We start from the raw sequence: 22,334 nt of genomic DNA, 5'->3' as shown, positions 1-22,334 counted from the left end.
ACTTTAAGTGGTAATACTTACTTGGCAGACACTGTAGACAAGTGGGAAGCAATTGATAAAAACTAAAAGAAATGAATGACTAATTTTATTTGATAGAATCTTGGGACAATTTAAAAGTCACTGTGGAAAACAGCAAGAAACCAGTGTTTAGGTGGCCTGATGCTAAAGGACTGACTTGAACTGATTCTAATTAGTAATTTGGCAATGAAAATGAACACCTGAAAAAGAGCAATTAGGAGTGAAAGTACTAAAATGTCAGGTTTTTTCACTATCCTAACCCTTACATATTGCATATTGTTCTACTGAAAAATCATTTGGATTAATACTACTAAAATGAGAATTTGGATTACAATACATAAATATTTCTTATTTTTCTTAATGTGCAATAGTATATAGAAGAAAAGAATATTGACTTTATTAAAGCATCCTGATAATTATGAAATGATCCTTGTAGAATGAGCTTCAGGTTACAGTATCTGCTTTCCTTCAAAAGAACTGCTTCCTCTTAAAAGAAATGGTAAAGCCAAATAAAAACACAGCCTGATCTGAAGTAGATGTTGGCAAGTAAATACTAGGTAAGTTAAAACATCAGGGTGTTTATTTCATTGTTTTTGGTAGGGTTTTTTTTCCAATACCAAAGGCTCACATATTCCCCCCCAATTCTAAAACCTTGGGAGGAAGGAAAAATACTTCGCAGCAGGCCACTTTAAGCACGGTAGTTCTGCGGCTCTTCTGTATGAGAGCATGATCCTACAAAGACAATCCTCCTCCCTTATAGAGACATTATAAAGGGCTAGATCCCATTAGGATTAGAGTAATAGATGAAATTCAGCAACAGAAATGGGTAAAAACCACCGGTAATTTGAGAGTGGATCTCTGCTGAAGTTTCTGGCTTAGGTGCCTTTCTTCTACATCTTCTAGGGAACTTCTCATCCCAATAGATTATAAACTCCCAGCTGTGTCTTGTCACTTCTTTCTTGGTAATTGGAAAAATCCAGCAATAATAATCAGCCCTACTTCAGACATCTTCAACTAATTCCCAGGTTTCATGTGGCATTTAGTTAATTTTGAACTTTGTCTGCTTTGTCTTTGTTTACTACGTTAAGTACCTGCAAAAACCAAGCTCTTAACATTGGCAGCAATAGCAAGTAATACAATACACACCAAAAAGAAAACACTGTAGTACTTTTGCCAGTTTACCATCTTTTTCCAGTAGTGAGGTTGCTAAAAATGAGTATTGGGAGGGGGGAAAAAACCCAAGCTTTGCTGTTCTACGTGCTTTTTCTGCACTTTCTCATCCCTCTGTCTTTCCTTCTTCTGAAGGATAATAGCTCTAAAGGGTAGTTAATGCCAACAAAAAGAGGAAGTAGTAGGACAATACAAGTAGGAATGATGGGAAAGGAGTAAGGTCATTGTTAAAACCAAGTCCAACTTCAGACTAGATCTGTGCAATGCCTCGCCTTCATTTCTCTCTCCTTAACAACAGACTGTTCTAACAGATCTGCAACGCTGATCATTAGCAAAGCCTGAAATCATGACCCATGCGTTCTGTGGAAGTGTCAGTTACGTTAACAGGTTGAGGCATTGAAAGCTATTATGTCACTGACAGGTCATTAAGACACATGTGTTCCCTTATATAATAAAATGAATAAATAGCGCAGTGTTTCTTATCGTGATTTTACTTGCAAAGAGAAATACAGTAATATTTTCAAAGTTTCTAGAAAAATATTTTAAATTCTAGTAGTACCTGCCACTTTCTTTGTTTTAACTTACAGGTCCCCATCCTAATTTAAATTTAGGTTCATGCTTGTTGCAATTGCAATGGGTGCACACAGGGTGTGCAGGTACAGATAATTGGCTTGGATGCCTGTTACTGCCTACTTGCAAATACATAAAAACAGGGACAGTCATGGTCTGTTCAAAATTACACTGGAAGCAAGTGGCATCTTTCTGTTAAATTTATGCTGACTTCAGGCTTTGGATTAGGGCCTAAATTACCATGCAAAATGTAAGCATACGAGTTGTATCTCTGTTTAAAAATGAAGCCCTAGATATATAATAAAAAATTTAGATGTTTAGTAGCTAGATCATCAGTCATTAGAAATGTCAGTTGCAATAACTTCACATTTATTCATAGGGAGTTCACATCCGCAGACAACTCCAAAGGGACATGCTTCCAATAAAGAGAAAACCTTGAAGGCCAGCTTCCCATTGTATTTGATTTAGTACTCATCTTTTCTTTACGTAACTTGACACATACTGGCCTGATTACACTTTTGCCCTAGCTTGACAAAAACTAGTTCTGACTTGATGTGATAAAATGAGAAGAAATTCTGATATGACTTCAAAGTTGCAAGTGAAATGTGCTGGGTCTTCCCCAGCAAAGTGGAGAGCTTGTCATAGCTGCTGGGGTCCAACAATCTTCTGTAAGGGATGAATTTTCTTCTATCCTGATTTTGTGATTGTAGCTTTTGATATTAGAGATCAGAAGACTCGGAGACATACACAGCAAGGAGGCTGGAGTTAGTGCAGTGACATATACCCAAGTGTAAAGGAAATTAGGGAAGAGGAGAGAGCAAGCAGTGACTGGCTGTGCATGTGTATTCCTCTAGGGCTGCGTTCATTAAGTCAAACTTGGTAAGGTCAGGGAGATTGGGGAAGGCTGTTAGAGAACCTTGTTGAAGTACATGAAGCTTTTCCTGAGACCAGTGGAGTTATTGGTAGCTTAAGAGGTGACACAGTGGACTTCCCTGACCCTTCAGATCTCAGCCTTTATGCAGGCAAACCGAATGCATCTTACCTCTCACAGTCTTAATGTTTCGTCCTACTCACATACTTGTGGGAGAAATGGTAATGAAATGATAGAAAAGTTGTTCAATTCCCTCCTTCATATGGAAAAACAAAGGTAAGAAGGGCTTTTTAGATTTTTATCTGTGGCTAATGAGATGAAACCTCTTAAGAGATATTAAGATGGATGAAAATAAGTAAGGGAGAGGTTCTAATATGTAGTGTTGACCCTCACCAACTCCACACTCTGCATGGGAGGAATTGGGAATGTTTTCTTCTTTCTTCCCTATATTATCTTCTGTTTAATCTTTTCCCACCACCTACATGTTTTAAAGAGCTAGACATCATTCTGTGGGCATACAGTGAGAAGGTCTAGAGTTTCAAAATATCTTCTATCCTCTTCAAGTTATGTGCAAACATATTCAGTAAGATAAATGACAATTACTGCTTGTAGGCAATGTAAAAAAAAAAATTGATAGTTTCTAGTATTATGCTTCTGCTTCTCAGTATGCAACTCATGTCTATGCAACTACTATGCATGTACAACCCAAACAAAGGAAAAAGAAACTTCTTGAGTGAGAACAAATGCTTTATTAATAATCACAGGCAATTACCCGGGGCGGGGGGGGGGGGGGGGGGGAGAGCCAATTAGTTTCCTTTGCTACAGACATAATTTGGACCATTGAGCTCACTGAAAAATGCTGATCTTTGAGCATGACAGTATGTTTCCAGAAGATAAACTAGGATCCAAATCTACAGCAAACTGTTTTAAGGTGCCTTGCACTTAATGCAAAGGAAGAAAGACAAAGTTAAAAATGAAGTAGTATCTCTTCTTTTTCAGATAGATACAATAACAGGCTAGAATAAACCTTTATATTTAGGTCAAGAAAGTAACCATTGAAATCATCTCTTGTAAGCTTTGCATGAAAACTGTGATTTTTAGCAGCTGTTCTACATACAGCTCAAGCAAATTATGGCCTTAGTGCAGCCTCTGTCTAAACTGAGTGGATCAGAAACTGATCAAAAGTTGCCTGACCTCTAAGCAGACCAAATCACTTGGACTAATACCCTACTAATACCCTAATATGTTCTACCTCTCATCGGTGTTTTCTAGTGTGGGCCCAAAACTGTGCTTGTGTTTATCAGAATAAACTTAGATTTAGCTCAGAATCCTGTGTGAATACATCCTAAATTATATTATTTATTGTTAGTCTCTTGATTTCTAAAGAATACATCTAACTTCACAACTTTTGCTGTTACCATATGTTGATATGGGATGAAGTGAGATTATCTGGATACCTTTATGGCAGTATTGTGATTGTCTCAATGCTTTCTTAAACTGAGTAGCATAATAAATTTAAGAGCTCTAACTTACCAGAGTGAATGCAGATTTAAATAGAAAAGTCAAACATTCCTGTTTCCATGAACCAGGTGATTTTTAGCTCATGGATTGTCAGCTTGTATGTGGCTGAAGTGAAAAGAAACCATGCTAAAATGCAAATCTGCATGGTATGACTGCATCCCAGGGAGGACTCTGAGGTGTGTATGGTGTAAAATATTTCTGTCACTGCTTTAGGAACAATATTTTCAGATGTATAAGTGTAAGCAAAAGAAATTCAAATTTGTTGATTACCTTTGAAAATATTTGTTTTAAGCACTTAAAAAAAATCTTTAAAGTGTAAGTAAGCCTTGGAGTTATTTTCCCTTAATGACACAGCCAGAAAAAGAGCTGAAACAGCAGAATTCCATTGCTAAAATTCAGATTGATTGTCACCATGTAATGCTGTTTTACAGCCTCTCTGGAACAAAGAAAATATCACCTTTTAATATATAGTTATAATTTAATATTCTAAGTTAGGAAGGAAAGAAAAGACAGAAAACAAATTTAACAGCCCTCTATATTTCCAAAACTGACTTTATGAAATAGAGGGACTTTTTTAATTTACATTCTGTTTCAGCACCCTTTTTCTATCCAGAACCTAGCATGTGAGTATAGGTTGAGTGCAATAAACTAACATTTGATTTTTTGTTTGTAATACTGCAAACGGTGAAGAAAAAGATCAGGGATATAATTTTTCTGTATTTGTTAGATTTCTTTCATCTTCCTGATGAAAAAGAGAAGACTATGAGAAGGATATAAAAAGTTTGAGCTTTCTTATTTAGAAGTTGGGATATTCCATCAGTAAAATAAGGCCTTATTCTCAATTTGTACAGTTTGCATGGGTATGAAATAAATAGCAGTCATAACTTAAATCAGAATTAATCTGGTTTAGATGGATTCAAGTCAGATCCCTCCAATACAGGATCTTTTTAAGTACACAGACACTTTTACGGCATGTTTTAGCACAGTCCTGAGTGCTGTTGCATGCAGAAATCCAGAGGTCTGTGCTTAAGCGTGGCTTAAAGGTAGAGGTGTGAAATGGGTCAAATCAGCGTGGTAGCCCTAACTTTGGCTATATAGGTGTTATTTCTATTGATTCCACCCTCCTTAAATGGTGACATGCCTCGCTGCAAGCCTCTGGGCACGGCCCCAGCATGGCTAACGTTTGTCTCCAGCACGTGCGACCCACTGACCCACGTGGATTGGGGTGGTGATACTTGTTGCCACACAGCTTGTCCTCAGCACCTTAAAGGCCACTCCCAGGCTGGCTTCTGAACAATTACCTGGACAGAAATTCAGCAGGAAGCTGAATGTCCTGTTCCAATCTATGCTTTCCAATCAATCTAAAAAGCACCACAGTGCCTTCAGTGTAGTGTTAAATGTGATCTACTCCTACTGGTATTCTTTCAGCCAGCTACTTCAGTCAAATGCTGGAATTAAACATTAATTCAAGCTATAATGGCTTTTGCTTCAAACTGGGGTAATTTTAACTTCTGCTTACAAAACAAAATATTTTATGCCAAAGCTTATGCACATGAGTACCCTTAAAGTGAAAGCTTTTTCACACTTATGACTTGAAAAGTCACAATTTCCAGTCTTAAATTATAGTTAACAGTCAAGAAACATTCATTTTCCACTGCGCAGTGAGCTGGAATGTATGAGAAATGCACACTACAGAGTGTGTTTTCTTTCTTGCTTACTTTCACTGGGATAAATAAGGAATAGCTCCATTCACATCAATTACCATTGCCTGGCACTTACCCAGAGTGATGTTGATTGACATGAACGCTGAAATCCATGTTTTGGGAGTGGAAGAAGTGTTAAGGTGCAGGGGTTCAGAATAGGACCCATCACAAAGGTGGGAAGAAAAGCCCAAACAATGAGACAATTTTGATTTTTAAACAAGAAGTTTAAACTAAATTATGCATGAACCCTAGACCAGAAGTGGTTAAACTTTTTCCTCCTTTTATCTGCTTATCAGGAGATCAGGTGGAGTTACAGGTTCTAAGAGTAAATCCATGGCAGACAGAAATTCAAGAACCTTTTGTTTCAGTCACATGAGAACTGACATCTGACCTTCCATACAAATAAACTCAGCATTTAGCAAGGATACCCTGCCAGGAAAAAAAGAGTACTGAGTTCTGATTCAGCAGTGGAGAAAAATGTTTCAAGAGAGCAGATAATTTTTAGACATGCTAACTTTTATTGTTGCACTGCAGTCCCTAGTATAGAGTAGTAAATAACAGCTACATTTTTTAGTTAAAGGAAAAAGAATGTTTTTATCTGCTTTCTTTAGTGGGTTTAGATGAGAAGAGTTTCTCTTTTTCTTAAAAAAAGAAAAAAAAGTATGGGGATTATAGAGAAGTAATTTTTATGTATTCCATAACACTTCCATTTCCTACCAGCCTCTATTCTACAATAGGGTCAATTATCATCCTCTCTTACCAGCAACAGGAAAAGGTCAAAAGTGAAATAAGAAAATACCATCTTTCCTAAGGGAACAGATTCATAATGTGGAAGGGAGACTGTAATTTGGCAGCTGTAGCTTTGGGAGGCTAAAGTTTAGTACAGGAAGAAATTGGAATGTCTCTTGGTTGGGGAAATAGTGGTCATCGGAGAATGCATCTGACACGATTTCTCTGCATAGAGCTGACATCAGGGTGCTTGGTGCTGTCACTAAAGGAAGGCAAGCAAAGGCTCTGTTTTATGCTATTGTCAGTTCTGCTTTTTTATCTCACATATCATGCTCAGAACTAATTGTGTTTACTGTGCTCCTGCAAAGCAGGTAGTGAACATTGTATAATTAACTGGGAACTTCCAGTTCCTCCTTTTTCTTCCAAACAGCATATGGGAGACTTCTTTCTGTCTATCTTTCCCCTCTAACCAGGTTTTGTATTTCTATGCACGTGGTTGTTATTTTTTCTAATTTGTCATTTTGCATCTCTGATATGTCTTCAGTTAATGTGCAGTGTGATGGAATTTTTATGCTTTTGAGTTTGGGGAAGAGGCAAAGTTAGACTCACATGTATGCAATCACATCGTAATTTGAATTAAGATAGTTATTTTGCATTTTGGCTCAAAACTAGTTCTCTTATTGCCATAACATGTTACCAATGCATTTGTGTTGAATAATATCATTAGTTTTAGAAGTGAAGATTGGTAAAGAAAGAAGAAATAACAGAAGAATGAGAGAAGGAATGAAGATAAATCTATACTAGACCTTAAAATACAACCTTATATGATTCCATTCACACCCTCAGGGTAGGAAGTGATATCCTCCTCTCTGCAGGACGGCCATCTGCACTCTGACAATGCAATGGTAGCTCCTGCAATGGATGCAGGACCTATTGCTCTGATACTTGAACAAATCAGGTCTTAAGTCTGTAGTTTTCACTGGGAATGTATATTGAAAGATTAAAAAAAAAAAAGATAGAATCAATAAAAATACTCTCGTGTGCTTTAGTTCAGATGTAGAATTAGTGTTTTGGACCTTTGTATGGTTAATAAACATAGATCTATAATGTAGAACAAAATTATCTATTTTCTCATCTAAGTTTGGTTTCTGAGTCTTGAACTGGGTCAAACAACTGAAAATATGAAATCTCAGATATAATCAATGAAAGATTGACTGAAGAAGTAGCGTCCGCTCCTTGCAGATTCTTGTCTGTCAGGTCTCCTTTTGTTCCTTAAGATAACTGCAGCCAGATGGGTCATTGTCACTAGAGCAGAATTTCTTACGCTTATAAGCCAGGGAAAGGGAATCGTTCTTATAGTGGCACCAAGAGGTTTTATTTTTTTCATTTCAACTGTCAGAGAAATCATTCCAACTTTTTTATCTTGAGGATTAGATGGTTTTTTTCAGGCCTTTTAAAAACATGTTTACACAGCTCGTTTTATGTGGTGGGAGTGAAGTTCTCCTTTGTGACCTTTCTAATTCATAATTGTCATGTGTAAGAATGCTTTAAGTCTTGGACTTTTGTGTAGTTTATACTTTGTCTATGCTTACTAACTAAACAGAATGGTAATGATAGACTTAAGGACACAGGAAACATGGTGGAATGAAAATAATTAAAATCACCCTTCATTTGTTCTTCATAATTTCTTGCCACACTTGGTAATTATGGGAGAGATTAAAAGCTTGCTTGTTCTCCGCCAATCTCTCTTTCATACTTGATCTCTATAGTGAAGTTGCACTGCTGAATTTGTGATATCAAATTCATTTCCATAGCAGCACAGATTTTTGCTGTGGCATCACATAAGTAAAAAGATTTTGACTTCACTGTGGGGTTAAGCTGCTCTAAAAGGAGGAGGAAGAGAAAAGAAAACGTCCTTATGGAGAAAAACAACTGCAAAAGCAATGCTTGTGATGGCTTGATCCAGCAACTGTAAATCCTGGGAGCATTCTCCTTATTTTAAGTCAGTGGGGCTTCTCAGTAGGGATTTCTTTCATATTAAGAACTAAAGGGTAAGTCCTACAGTGTGATCAAGTTTGTGGGTTTTTCCCTCCTGAAATACTGTCTTTTCCAAAATCTAATTTAGCAGGAAAATTCTTCCTCAAAGCATATCTATCTGGATTATTTCACATACAATATGACACTCACATGTGTGCTCTTTCTGGTTGCATCCTGAAACCCACAGCATACAATATTTGACAACATACCCATAAAAGAGTGCTAGATGTATGCACATAAATCTTTAACAGTAGTGGAATGTTTTCTTCTCTGGCTGGTATCATCTAAAGATCATGATGACAAAGCGTGTGTTTAGAGAAATCTAAACCACCACCAGGATGAGAGGCAGGAAGAGAAACCACTGTAATGAAAACTGTTGCCCACTGTTCTGCGAAGAAATGAAAAGACACTTTGACGATGGGTGCAGTGGACTAATGTTGGTCAGTCTCCTGGAAAATAGAATTATGCATAGCTGGTAAACTCTGATAAAATAAAGACCAAAGTCAGTCAGTGACAGGCAAATACCAATTGTAGTCTAAAGATTAGCAGGCTCAATTTTAAACTTACAATGCTTAAAATTCTTCTACTGCTGTTTCTAAATGTGCTAGTTTAGCAGAGCATGAATTTTTTAAAGGGGGGGAACATCCTTCTAATCCTTCTAGTTAGAATCCCATTCAGTGCAAAATCATTGTAATTATAACACCTAAAGCTAGTCTAAAACTATATTGAATTGGAAATATATTTTTAAATTATTATTATTTTTGAACCATGCTTTTGATATTCATATTGAAAGCTAGTTCACAGGACAGCCAGATAGAAGAATGAGCATTAAGAACAGATAAAAGGTGTAGAAGTAAAATGGCCCTTTCCTGCCCCCTCCTTCCCCTCTCAAACTCCTGCATCTAACTGGGACAACAACATATTTGACAGTGAAAATGAATGGCACAGGGATGAGGGAGTTAAGATACTTTGAAATATTTAAATTTGAACCATTCTTCTATTTTTAAAATAATATTTTTGAGTTAAAGTCTGTTTCCAAATTAAACCGTAATGTGCCTGTGCAGAACATAGGTCTGCTTCTTTAAAATAGCCTTAAGAAAAGGATTGCTTTGCCTTTAAGCAAAAATGTTTTACTGTTTTAATTTAGATAAATAGGAATGTAAAAGTAAACAAGATCCTTCTTTGAAATGTAATATGGAGCCAGGTTATAAAATGAGAAGCCATTATCTTGTGAAATGTCATGGATGGCAACCACACCAGGAAACTTGGAAAGGAAAATGATACAAATCTCCTTTATAAAGCACTTTGCACCATATAGATGGAAAACAGTATGCAAGAGAGAGGTGAACTTTCTTTTTCTCTAGCTGACTCACTCTTTATGAGTTTCCCTACAGCATTAGCTATGATCCGACAGATGGTATGGAGAAGATCAAGGCCATGACCCCATGTCACACAGCAGACTTAATTAACATTTCTTTCTTCTTATCCATTCCTTTCCCAGACTCCCGACGGGGCATTTAATGTGCATGAAAGGGTAAAATCGAAGCCATGCATATGGAAGAAAGTCCAATATTTTTAGTAATTTGTCTTTGTTATGGAACCACAAATGGAAATAAATGGAGTGTAATTCACAAAACTAAGGAAAGTTGCTTCAACAATGTTGCCATGATGGATCATTTACTAAAGATGACAAATTCATCACTCTTGCCCTCAGATTACCAATTTTAGAAACACTGTATTATATTTCTCAATTGCTGTTTAGTTTACTTGTACAAAGATCACAAATCTCATGGTTTAGATTTTGCAGTTTCCAAGTATGAACATTTTCACCAACTTGGCAAGATACAGAAGAGAACAAAGTTCCTAACAGACTTGATTTTGCATGCTGTGACCTTATCATAGTCATTTTGTCTATGACAAATGTGAAAATGGATATCCACATACTGTATTTCATTTCACTACAGTTTGTATACGAGGAAACCATCAGCAAGCCTGAAAATGGGAAATTAGCCTGGATTTCCAAAGGAACAGAATTCTAAATGAAACAAGTTTGCATTTGGGGCAAATCCCTCCCATTATACAATTATAATTTAACCATTCTCCATTCCAGAATTGCATCTTTCTGGGTTATAAGACATGTGAATAGTGTCACTCTAGAGTCATGGGGCCTGTCAAATGATAGATGATCTTGATGGCTCAGAATAAAGTGGCCAGGAGTGAGTGTACTTCTACTTAATCATCTGGTTCATTTAATCTGCTCATTTCACAATTTGTTCTTTTTATTTTTTCATGGTAGAATTGTGCCTGTATTTGTATGAATGTGTTGCTATCATGGAAAGAAGCCTTAATAATGCAAAATACATGAGTTAGGACAGAAGGTTAAACATCACACACAGAAGGAAGTATACTAGTAGACAGACAAATAATGATGGGATGGGGAAAAAACCCAAGAGATTTGTGTTTACCCAACGCAGTTTCTGGGAACTGACTTACCTGTTTTGACTGTTTTTTCTTTTCCCCTTTGCCTTTCCTTTAAGTATTTTCTGACCACAGACCGTGTCAGGACCCAGTTGCAGAAGCATTTATGATTACACCAGCCCCATGGTGTAATACAAGTTTTAATCTCTTGTTTCTATTCTTCATGTTTTGTCAAGTTCCATGTTTCTAAAATCAGGTTAATAACCTCCATGGAGATGCTTCTGTACAGACCAAATATACGTAGAGTGATCTTGTCACCCATAGCAGTATATTTCCAGCAATATGTATTTTATTCAGCACTTAGGCAGATGCTGATTTCTTTTTTTTCTGTTTACATTCTAAGTACAAAAACCGCTTAGACAAATTGTCCAGATTCAGTCTGAAGGCTCTTCTAGGGTTCTTTGCATTCTAGCCTTGCTTTTTACAGGGTTCTATTTCCTAGACAGTTGGGATGACACAAACAGTGATCTTCATCTGTGTACCATACCCCATTTACACTGTGTTAGAAACTGCAAAGTGCTTTGCCTTACATACTGGTCAGTAATGATCTTTGTCTTGCTTTTCTTGTTCTCAGTGTTATTTTCAATCTTTTTAATGACAAAGTATCCAAGGATGTGTTTAAATGACTTAGTCTATGATTTGCACAAAGAAGTTGAAAAAATAAGCACTTTGAGTGTAGTCTTATTGCAGAAACAACTTTTCTTTTTAATAGTATGTCTTGGTAGAAATTTAATTTAATTTCTTAGTAGAAATTAAAATACTTGAGCAAGAAATTAATATAATTTCAAATCAAACTGCACACCACAGGGTTTAATCTATATTTAATCTATAAAGAACACACATTCACAAATTAGAAGGATTCCCTGAGGGGATCAGTTGGTTAGTGTTAGTATTGTATATACTATATATATACACACACACACACACTGTGTATTGTTAGTATATACAACAACCTGAGCTGGGGTATGGCAAATATTTTGCAAACTTTTGAAAATAAAAATACGTACCAGTCACTCAGATGGAATATGGATTATCTTTCATTTTTGCCATTCTTTGCTATAGGGCCACTTCAGAGTACTATGCTATTCCTTTCTGTAAAAAGTAATTGAATCTATTCAGATTTATGTGCAAGGATGGCTCATACTAATTTAAAAATTTATATTCAGTAAGGACATACAATTGGGCTACAAAGCAGAATTTGGAATCAAAGTATGTGCATTAGAATGGATTGTGGTGATGCTTTTACAAGGACTTTCTAGCTCTGACTCAAAAAAACCCAACCAAACCAAAACCAACAAAAAACCAAAAAAACCCACAAACCAAAACTAAGACAGGATTTAAAAGAATCAAGTGTCTTGGATAAGGTGATATGGTTATCTGTTTAAAGACGTATGAATAAGCACTGTAGAGTTTTCACCTGCCTGTTAGCAAGAAAAGAAGATAAATAAAATAAAAAAACCCCCCACACCTAAAATGAGATCCAGTGCTGATTCCCATTATGCTTCCTAATGATGCTCATTACAATACTAACTACATTTTAATGCTGAAATCTAATGCCTCCATTCATCATTGGAATGAAATACAAATGCTGACAATTGACAAACTTAATAATAATAAAAAAGATCACAGGACTCAAAACTGTCTGTGCATATTTATCAGAAGAAAAGACAAAGCTATGGTGGTTGCAGTTCAGGCATACCTCTCTGGGCAAAAAAATGAAAACAAAACAAAAATCCCAACACAGAAGGAAAAAATATCAAAGTAAGAGTCATCCAATGAACACAACAATCAGTATTTACAAACTTGTAAGAGAGGTTTTTTGCTTGTAAAGCCCTCCTTTGCAAGAAAATACGAAATATAGTGGAAGTAGAGACGGAGGAAAGCAAAATATTTCTGAGTGATTTTGATAAATTAGTTTGAGATGATAAACGTTACCAGCAGTTATGTAAATTATAATCTTTCACATTTATATCTGTCCCATTCAAAAGCATCCAAAAATTAATTTGCCTACCCAGTTAGCGTCACAAAATTATCAGTTGTCAATGTACACCTACATCTTAAGATACATAGTACCTCTATAAAATTAATGCTGTAAACTGATCTTAAAGAGAGTAGAGATTGAAATTAATTTTTCTTCTCACACTCCTTAGTTCCAAGGTTTGAAATGCAAACATCCCAAGTGTTTTATTTTATCGTTATGCTTTCTTACTTTTTCTTGTTCTTTCATGTAAAATATCAATAAATGTGAAGATCTGTGATAATACTGAATGATAGATCTCAATAAGTTGTTTGGTGCATGGGGAATTTTATCCTGATGGTGATAAAGCTGGATTCTTTTATGCTTTGTCTAAGTCTCAGTTGTCCTAGATAATCCAACCCCAAAGTAGAAACTACAGGATAAGTTTTTTTGTAAAGCTGCTATTACACTAGATGCAAATATATTAATTCTGCCCTTGTAAAGACAAATGCTAATATAAATTTTCCATTACGTGCTTCAGTTAGCAGATTTCATTCAATGAGAATATCTCTGAGTAGTACTGAGACTGTAGTATGGGTTTTCTGGCTCTTTACCATCTGGTCATGCTGAACTGAGCCTGTTTTATGGTGGTGAGAGGGAGGGACCAAAGAGTTTCTTTCTAGAAAATTGTATCGAGTCCCTCTTCTACCATGTACAACTCTGATTCTTCTCTTTGGTATCTATGTTCTAGATTACATTTATTATATCAGAAACATCTTTTCCCTTTCCACTGTTCTCTATTTCAATATATTTCCATTCTTTTCTCCTTTTCTTTCTTATTTTACTCTACTCTTTCTCTCCACTTTCTTTTTGCTTCTCTGCATTCTCTACCTGCCTATCTCCTTCATCCACTTTGGCTTCTTTTAAATAAAACTCTCGTTTCCTAGTTGCCATGACCTCAAAATGCAAAAATATCCTCAATCAAACCTTTCACAGTTCTTTCAATAGGACAATACTCTGAGGGATTGCTGGGGAGGAACATGGGGGTTGTATATCACTGTGCAGACAGGAAAGGCTTTTAGAAATAGGTAAACACAGTGCATATACACACATATGATTGATTCAATATAATATGCATGTATGATTCTCTTGGAAGAGTTTCTGAAGACAGACAACAAATTATGCTCGTAAAACATTGTTGTGGTTTAACCTGGCTGGCAGCTACGACAACCACACAGCCATGTGCTCACTCCCTGCTTTGGCAGTGGGATGGGAGAAAATCAAAAAGAAAAAAGGTAAAACTTGTGGGTTGAGATGAAGACAGTTTAATAGAGCAGAAAAGGAAGAGAATAATAATAATGACAAAAGAATATAAAAAAAACAAGCGAAGCACAGCATGATTGCTTACCACCTGGAACCAAGGCTAGTTCCTGAGCTGTGCTGCTTCCTGACCAACCCCCAGTTATATACTGGGCATGACGTCACGTGGTATGAGATATCCCTTTGGCCAGTTTGGATCAGCTGTCCTGGCTGTGTCCCCTCCCAGCTTCTTGGGTGCTCCTTGCCTTCTTGTTGGCGGGGTAGTATGAGAAGCTGAAAAGTCCTTGACTGTTTGGCAACGACTAAAATATTAGTGAGTTATCAACATTATTCTCATCCTAAATCCAAAGCACAGCACTATACCAACTATTAGTAAGAAAAAATAACTCTATCCCTGGTGAAACCAGGACAAACATTTAGGTTTAGTTTTCTGTGTAAATTTCATTTCATGATGAAATAGTTTTAAGCTCACTTCTCTGCTTGATATTTGTCACCTCCCTTAATTTATTTTGGAACAAAATGCATTACAAATAAATTTTCTCCATTTGATGCTACTCTGTGCTTCAATTTGTAGTCTGTTAGCAGAAATAGTCAACATTACTTTTAACCAAATCTTATTGTTTAGTAGCTCTAGATCTAACTTAAGTGAAAGAATGAGATAATGCAGTAAATGAAGACTAATTAAGGTTAAAAAAAAAAATACCAAAGAAATATATTTCCTTTTCTGTCATACACAGTTGTGGGCCATCATAAAGAAACATTGGAAAGCTGGATAGAAATATTGCTGTAATAGAACTCTAGAACTTTTAGCCAAATTACACACCATTTTTGTGTCTAAAAAGGGAAGTCCTGAACAATAAAATAGAAAATAAGAAATAAGTGTAAATGAAGTAAATCCTCCTACCCAACTTTCTTCAAACATGGCACATGCAAAGAACTGTGTCTTTTTTCTCTTATAAGTTTCTGTCATATTTACCTCCTTCAAAAGTAACTGCTGAAAAATTCTACTGATAACTATGGGTGTATGCTCATATCTGCCTAATTTATCTACTTTCTCCTTTTCAATTACTTGCAAAATCTGGGTTGAAAGTGCTGTCATAATCCATTTATCTAGACACATTTAGTCAAGTGATATATTTGGACTTCAAATAAATGTACTGAATGTGATTGCATGATCTTGCCCTGTAGCAGTGTTCTGCAGACTGGTGAAAATTTTTCCTTATGAGTAGAAAGCAACTGTAACTTTTGGGTTTGGGTAATAATAGCAACTGTTGACAATAGGTATAGTTTTTACAATTATACTGACATTAGGGTGGAAATCTAAAAATACTGTGTTAATCACTGTTTCTCTTATGTTTTATATAAGAGATAAGAATATTCTTATTTGCTTACAGACATGTGACACAGATTTAACTAGGGACTTATGATCTTTGAAAAAATGGAAGTGGGTAAATTTGACTTTTTTTGATGGTTATCCACATATTCAGAAACTGGTAAATCTGACTCAGTTTTCTTTCCAGCCAAGGTCTGCTATACCCACTAACTCCATGTTGTTTTAACAGAGTTTACAAATGGCATACTGTGGCTATATATGAATCTTGGCATTCTTGGGAGTTTCCCTTCTGATTAGAGGATCATTAATACTTAAAAATAGTAATAATGCAAAATATTGATGGCATAACAGGAAAAGCAAGAACGGAATGGCTCATGAAAGTTGGCTATTCCCTTCTAGAGGTAGTCTCTGACAAGTTGTGATGCTGCAGTGCTATTTGGAAGGGGGATGTAGATGAAAGGTTAGGTTTTTTCCTATGGTGATAGCAGTGTATCGGTTTTCATGTACAAAAAGTCACTTAATCTGAATGCTAGCACAATTAAAATCACTTATGCACGTGAATGTACACATGTACACATGCACACACCTGTTTGGAAGGCTTTATTCAAGTTAGCTACTGCTACCGAAGCATACAGGAACATGATTCTAACAGAAGAATTGTTTCTAGGTCTCATGTAATAAAATTGAAACTTTGCACAGCAAACCAGTCTCTTATACTGCCTCTGATTTCCAGCCAATAAATGTCAAGATCTTTAAAAATGAACTCCTAATAATAAAACAACTTTTAGATTCATCTCGATCCTTTCTATGTGCTCTTACTTGTGAGTCAGAGTGATTGATACTCAAGTTATTTCCTGAAATGTAAATGATTCAGATAATCCCATTAGGAAAGATATGAAACTGTAAATTTCTTATGAAGTAAAAATTACAGTGCAGTCTGATGTCTGGAGAGCTATTTCACAGCCTCAACAAGGTGCGGGGGGGGGAGGGAAGAAAAGCAAGAATACACAGCATGTGGTCTGCTGGCCTGTACTTGCTCAACTGATACCAATCACAGTTGACTGAAAGCAAGTGTTACACATTTGCTATAGATTCTAGATTATCTGCTTGTCCAAATTCCTCCCAACTCTTTAGGAATTTGGAGAGGTTTTTTCTGTACCTTGCATTGGAAGTGCTGAGAACGCATTCAGTCCAAGTCTTGCCCAGAAGGCTTTTGATCAGCACGATGACTGCTCATTTTTCATTTGATTTCTTTCCTGTTAGAATACTTTGGGCCACAATTCCTAATCCCCTTATGGTGGTTGTTTACCAGTGGGTGTTGTGCTCCACAGAATTACAACTGGAAGATACTATTTCACTTCTAGGGTTTATGATTTCCTTTTACATGTCTTTTCATCAATGGGAGCCAAGATTATATTATCTTTATAAAGGTTATCATCTTAAGATATGATTGCAGAAATCCATTGTGGTGTTCTATGATCCAGAACCAGATTTTGTAATGATGTAACTGCCCTTTAAATGATAAATTTGTCCATTAGAAGGCAATCCTTTCAGTGGGAGAGATGCAAAACAATGGAAGGCCATAATACTCATCTGATACAAAGTGAAAGGGAGAAGGGAGAAAACCCAAGTATCAGTGGAGAGAAAAAGGATTGAGAGGAACTAGATATCATTTATCAGTAACTTACTGCAATTGATTATTGGATGCTGTTTCCCATCTGCTTGGCAAATAGAGAAAGATACCCAGAATGCATCACTTTGTTTGATATTTCCCGAATGATGGTCAGGTTTGATGGCATTTTAAATTGCTCCACACAAGCACCAGCATCTTTTCCTCCATAGCTTTCCTTTGCACTTTGCCAGAGGAGAGTATATGTGATTAGGGGAGGCGTGAGGTCTAGTTGAGACAGGCCATACCATAATGCTTTTCAGAAGAAATGAGAATGGCACTTTCTAGTGGAGTGTCAAAGACATGCTCATGCATGAATAGAACAATTTTGATTTTCATTGATTTCCTAGGAAAGCTTTCAGGTTTTCATTTTAAGAGTAGGATATGCAACACAAAGGAGGACACCGTGCATTGTGGAGGATGTTGAATCTAGTACAAAGAATTAGCCAGTTGGTTACTACAACCTTTTTCTCTTATTCCCTGAACAGATTGTAATTGTGATTTTCAATTTCAATTTGTTAGCAAGTTTATATTGTGTTGGGAGAGATTGTTTAGGATTGTTTATATACTTTGCCTAATTACCTTCTAGTTTTTAGGGAAATATGTTATGTGAGACCGGACACTGTGGTCAAGATGTGCCCTCTGACAGATATGTGTCTGAATTTACTGCATATTTGCAGTTCATTCTCACTGCATTAATTTGGTTTTGTTGCTATGGTCTTGCTCTCTCTTAAAATGTAAAGCTTGCTGAGATAAACTCTTCTTTTCATAAATGCTAGTCAGCGGAACTTTGGGGATGCAGTACTTAAAGCAGAATGGGATTTAGCCATATATCTGTATTTCTTATCTGTTTATTTACTAAGACATGGTGCAAGCTTTTCTATTCATTGGATATCTACCAATCCAATAAAGATAGATCAGAGTTCCCACATGTGTTTTCTCAAACCTGCTTTTAAGCACTTAAGTATGGCTCTTGAGTCCAATTTCCTGTTATCCTATGCAAACATATTTTACATTCAAACCAGTGTGTTAAGCCCAGCTTTTAAACAAGTTGTGTTTCTTGTCTTCACAACTCCTCCTGGATGTAATTTTCAGAACTTCAGTTATCAGATGGTTAAAAATAATCTTATAATCTCTGTTTTAAAACCTATGAACTAGGCATTATTAAATTTGTTCTTCACTAAAAACTGTTTTCTCCTTATCTACGATTTCTTTCTCTTCGTGGTATTCATTCATCTAATTATTTTTTTGTATTTTTTTCTTTCTTCTAAGAAAGCCGAACAAATAAAGCTCACACTTTGTCTTTATGCCTTTTATGAGCTGTCTAGGAGACTGAAGCAAATATCGGTAGGAGTTTGACCTACCTATAGAGCGCAAAGTCAAGCATAACTGTGTCCTAAAGCTTGCAGTAGCATAGCACCATCAATAAATCACCAGTTACTTTGACATGTTCCAAGCATAGTTTACACTGCAATTCCTCTGTCTGATACACTTCATGATGTGTAGATTAAAAAACAAACAAACAAAACCAACACAAAATCCAAACCAAAACCAGATGTAAAGTTGAAATTGAAGATATTAAGACTTGAGAGTTAATAGCTTTTATAAAATACTAAATATCAGTAAAATATTTTTCCCCTCTAGGGAGGGAGGGAAACATGGGAAAACTAAGCATTTAGAAAAGCTTAACAGTTGGCAAACATTTCTTACTGTTTGAGTTGGTTCACCAAGGTGTGTTCTTTTTGTTCATCAAAACTAATGATGTACTGCCAGCAGTCAACAGCAATTTTTTTAGGGATTGTAATGTGGAGATCTTCTATATTCCTTTTAGTTTTATGCTTCCAAAGTTCAGTTAAATGAAGCAAATACATGAAAGTAATCTCTCTGGTGTTTTATTGGTTGCAATTGTGATTGTGTGCTCGAGGTTTGCTGTTAAGATGTGTGATACTTAGTTGGATTAATCTGCCTGCCAATGCAAACAGCATTTCTTAAAAATTCTTCAAAAAATATATCTTTGATAATGATGACAGGTTGATTTCTTTTTTTCTGGTGATGTTTTCTCATCTAGTTACTGGTATGGTTCATAAGATACACCTCAGTAGCCTGCTGAGTTGGTACCTAATTAGAAAATTTTGAATTTAATTCTCATATTAGATACTGATGATCAAAAACTGGTCAAAGAAGTTGTTCCAGATGTTTAAAATTTCTCTCTATTGAACATAAGAGTAATGAACTTGCTCTGCTAAGTTACATAATTCAGTATTCTTCTTAGAAAACAAACCTCTTAAATGAATAGAGATGTCTGTCTTAACAGCAAAACAAGCAGCTTAGCCTTCATATACTGATATATCTCATTTATTCCTGAAGCATACACTTTTGCACAAATGGGCAGCGCATATAGCACTCGACATATTTTTAAATACAGGGAGGAAAACATCATGGTCATTCCTCTGTGTTATCTTGCTTTTTGTGTATAAAGAAAGGTTCTTTGTTTTCTGATTTTACTGCTTCTGAGGATATTAAACTTTGAGCAAGTGATGCTGTAACTCAGCTTTAATAAATTATACACATTAATAAAAAGGAGTGACATGTTAATAAAAGTATGTCACTTCTTATGAACAAATATGAAAACAATACAAAGATCTGTCATTTTAGCTTTTAACTATAGACAGTATACTAGTAAGTACAAAAACTATCTTTGCTCTTTCTTGGAAAAGTTAGCATATGTACATTGTTAATGCCTGACCACTATTTTTGAATGGTTAGAATGAATCACTAGGAAAACACAGGAAATGTTGAAGACAAAAATAATTGTCTAATATAAAGGCATGTGCTATATTTTCTTTTTAATTGTTTTACCTAACAGTGGAACATAATATTTTACAGAGTATTTATACTGTTCAGATCTTGCTCTATAAATTAGATACATGAAATTCAAAATAATTTTGAAAGAACTTTGCCAGAATTGATCAAATGTGGTCACAATGATTTTTTTTTAGCTCTGAAAGCAGGTATTTGCTTCCACAGTTTTATGTAAGTCTCCCATGCTCTAGAGCTAACCTCTTGGGCTGTGAGAATGACCTAAATCGTGAATGCTTTCGGTCTCTTCTGCACCAGCAGCAAGGAGGAGGAAAATGTTGGTTCCATAATTACCAATACTCAAGTTGTATTTATTTAAAAGTGCCCAACCCTTGAGAAAAGTGTCATACTCATTTACTGTGTTAGCTGGGCCTCACTGGGACTCTTGCTGTCTTAATTTCTAACACTTTTCTGTTTTCTTATTTGTTGGTGAGTTCCTGAAGAAGAAATGCTCCCTCAGTTAGGGGTTATGAGAGCTTGCTACCAGCTGCAGTAGTCTTCTAAGTTTCTGTGCTAGAAGTACTAAGATACTTTTTCCTGGTTTAAAGATACTGGTGTACAAGAGAGAATGCAGCCCTTATTTAGGAATTAAAATTTAGAAATTTAAGAATTAAAATGTAAAGAAATAGAGGCATATAAATATTGAAATTGATTTTTTAAAAATACTTATTGTTCTATGTCTGCTGCTCTTACAGCAATTCATAATCATCTGTATAGACTCTGCACCTTTCTCTGTCTTGTCATCACATTCTCTGTTGACATACCATAAAGATCACTCTGTGTATCTATTTCTCACAAACTATCACTGCTCGGGATCAGTCTGTTTAAATAGATTATATGTCCTTTGGTGGTCTTTGTGTTCTCTCTTACTGCAGAAAAATAACTCAGCATATCAAAATTGTAACGGACCTGTTCTTACAAAGCATCTTTTAGGCTATAGCTTAGCTATGCTATGGAAAACATTTCTCAAACTGTGGATTGTGTTGGATGCTGACTTAAAAAGCCTGTTTTGTGGGTCAGGTGCTGAAGCAGATCCATTTGGTCTTTGAGTTCAGAACAGTTAACTGACTAATGTTCAATCAATATTTAATCAACTAATTATCAATTGATACTCGATTATGTTAAGGTTCTTATATTGCAAGTTTACTTGTGAGTAGACCCTTGCGTTCCTATGGAGTCCTTTTGATTTCCATGTGAAATGTCCATGCACACCCTAATTTTTCTGTGTGGCAAAGTTTCCAGAGCAGGAACTAAAATAGCGAGGCAAGAAATCAAAATTCAAAAAAATATTTCTGAGTCAGCTTACTCTTCTTGAGACTCTTCATTGCTTGTTTACTACAGACTTTGTTTTCAGCTTGCTGTCTGTTTTCTTCCTGTGAAGGCTGTGAATTAGAGTGGCAAATAAGCATTTGCATTCTTTCCTAAATCTGAAGTGATCATAAGCCAACACTGCTTTGCTACATGCTTTTGTTTGATTATATTCATAATTGCTATAATGTTAATGAAGAAATTCTTCTCTTCAAATAAACAAAATGCATCCTTACCTTAAAAAGTATATATAGTTATCCTGTACAGTCTTTTCCTGTTTTTAGTGGATACACGTGGTACGATATTCCAAGTCTTTTGCTTCAAATCCTTGTCATTGATAAGCAGAGTGTATACTTACCTTGCATAATGTAATTTTTTTACTCCTTTACCTCTCTTCTTTCTCTCCCACCCCAAAAAGCCCACAGCATCCTTTGATTCCTGTACATTATACATTTTTCACCATATAGACAGAAAATGGGGGGGGGGGGGGGAAAACATGCTTAATATTTAGCTACTTCAATTTGTTCCAGTGCTCATAATATTTATGTTTGTGATTTTTCTGGATGGTAGATGGGTTTATACATAATCATTTTTAAGGAGAATCTCCATGTTTTGAACTTTTAAAAATCCATTTAATATTTTAAAGTTCAATTTCTAAGTCAACTCACTATTTGTAAAGCAGTTCAATTTTGAAATAGGTTCAACATTCAAACCTCTGCACATTCGTTCCACTTCGGTGTGCCACAGAGACCTAATCCTCACAAAAATGCTATTTGATCCCAGGAAGAAAA

This window comes from Grus americana, chromosome 4 (assembly GCF_028858705.1).
Source record: "Grus americana isolate bGruAme1 chromosome 4, bGruAme1.mat, whole genome shotgun sequence".
Lineage (NCBI taxonomy): Eukaryota > Metazoa > Chordata > Aves > Gruiformes > Gruidae > Grus > Grus americana.
The sequence above is the reverse complement of the archived record's forward strand: the minus strand, read 5'-3'. Positions refer to the sequence as shown.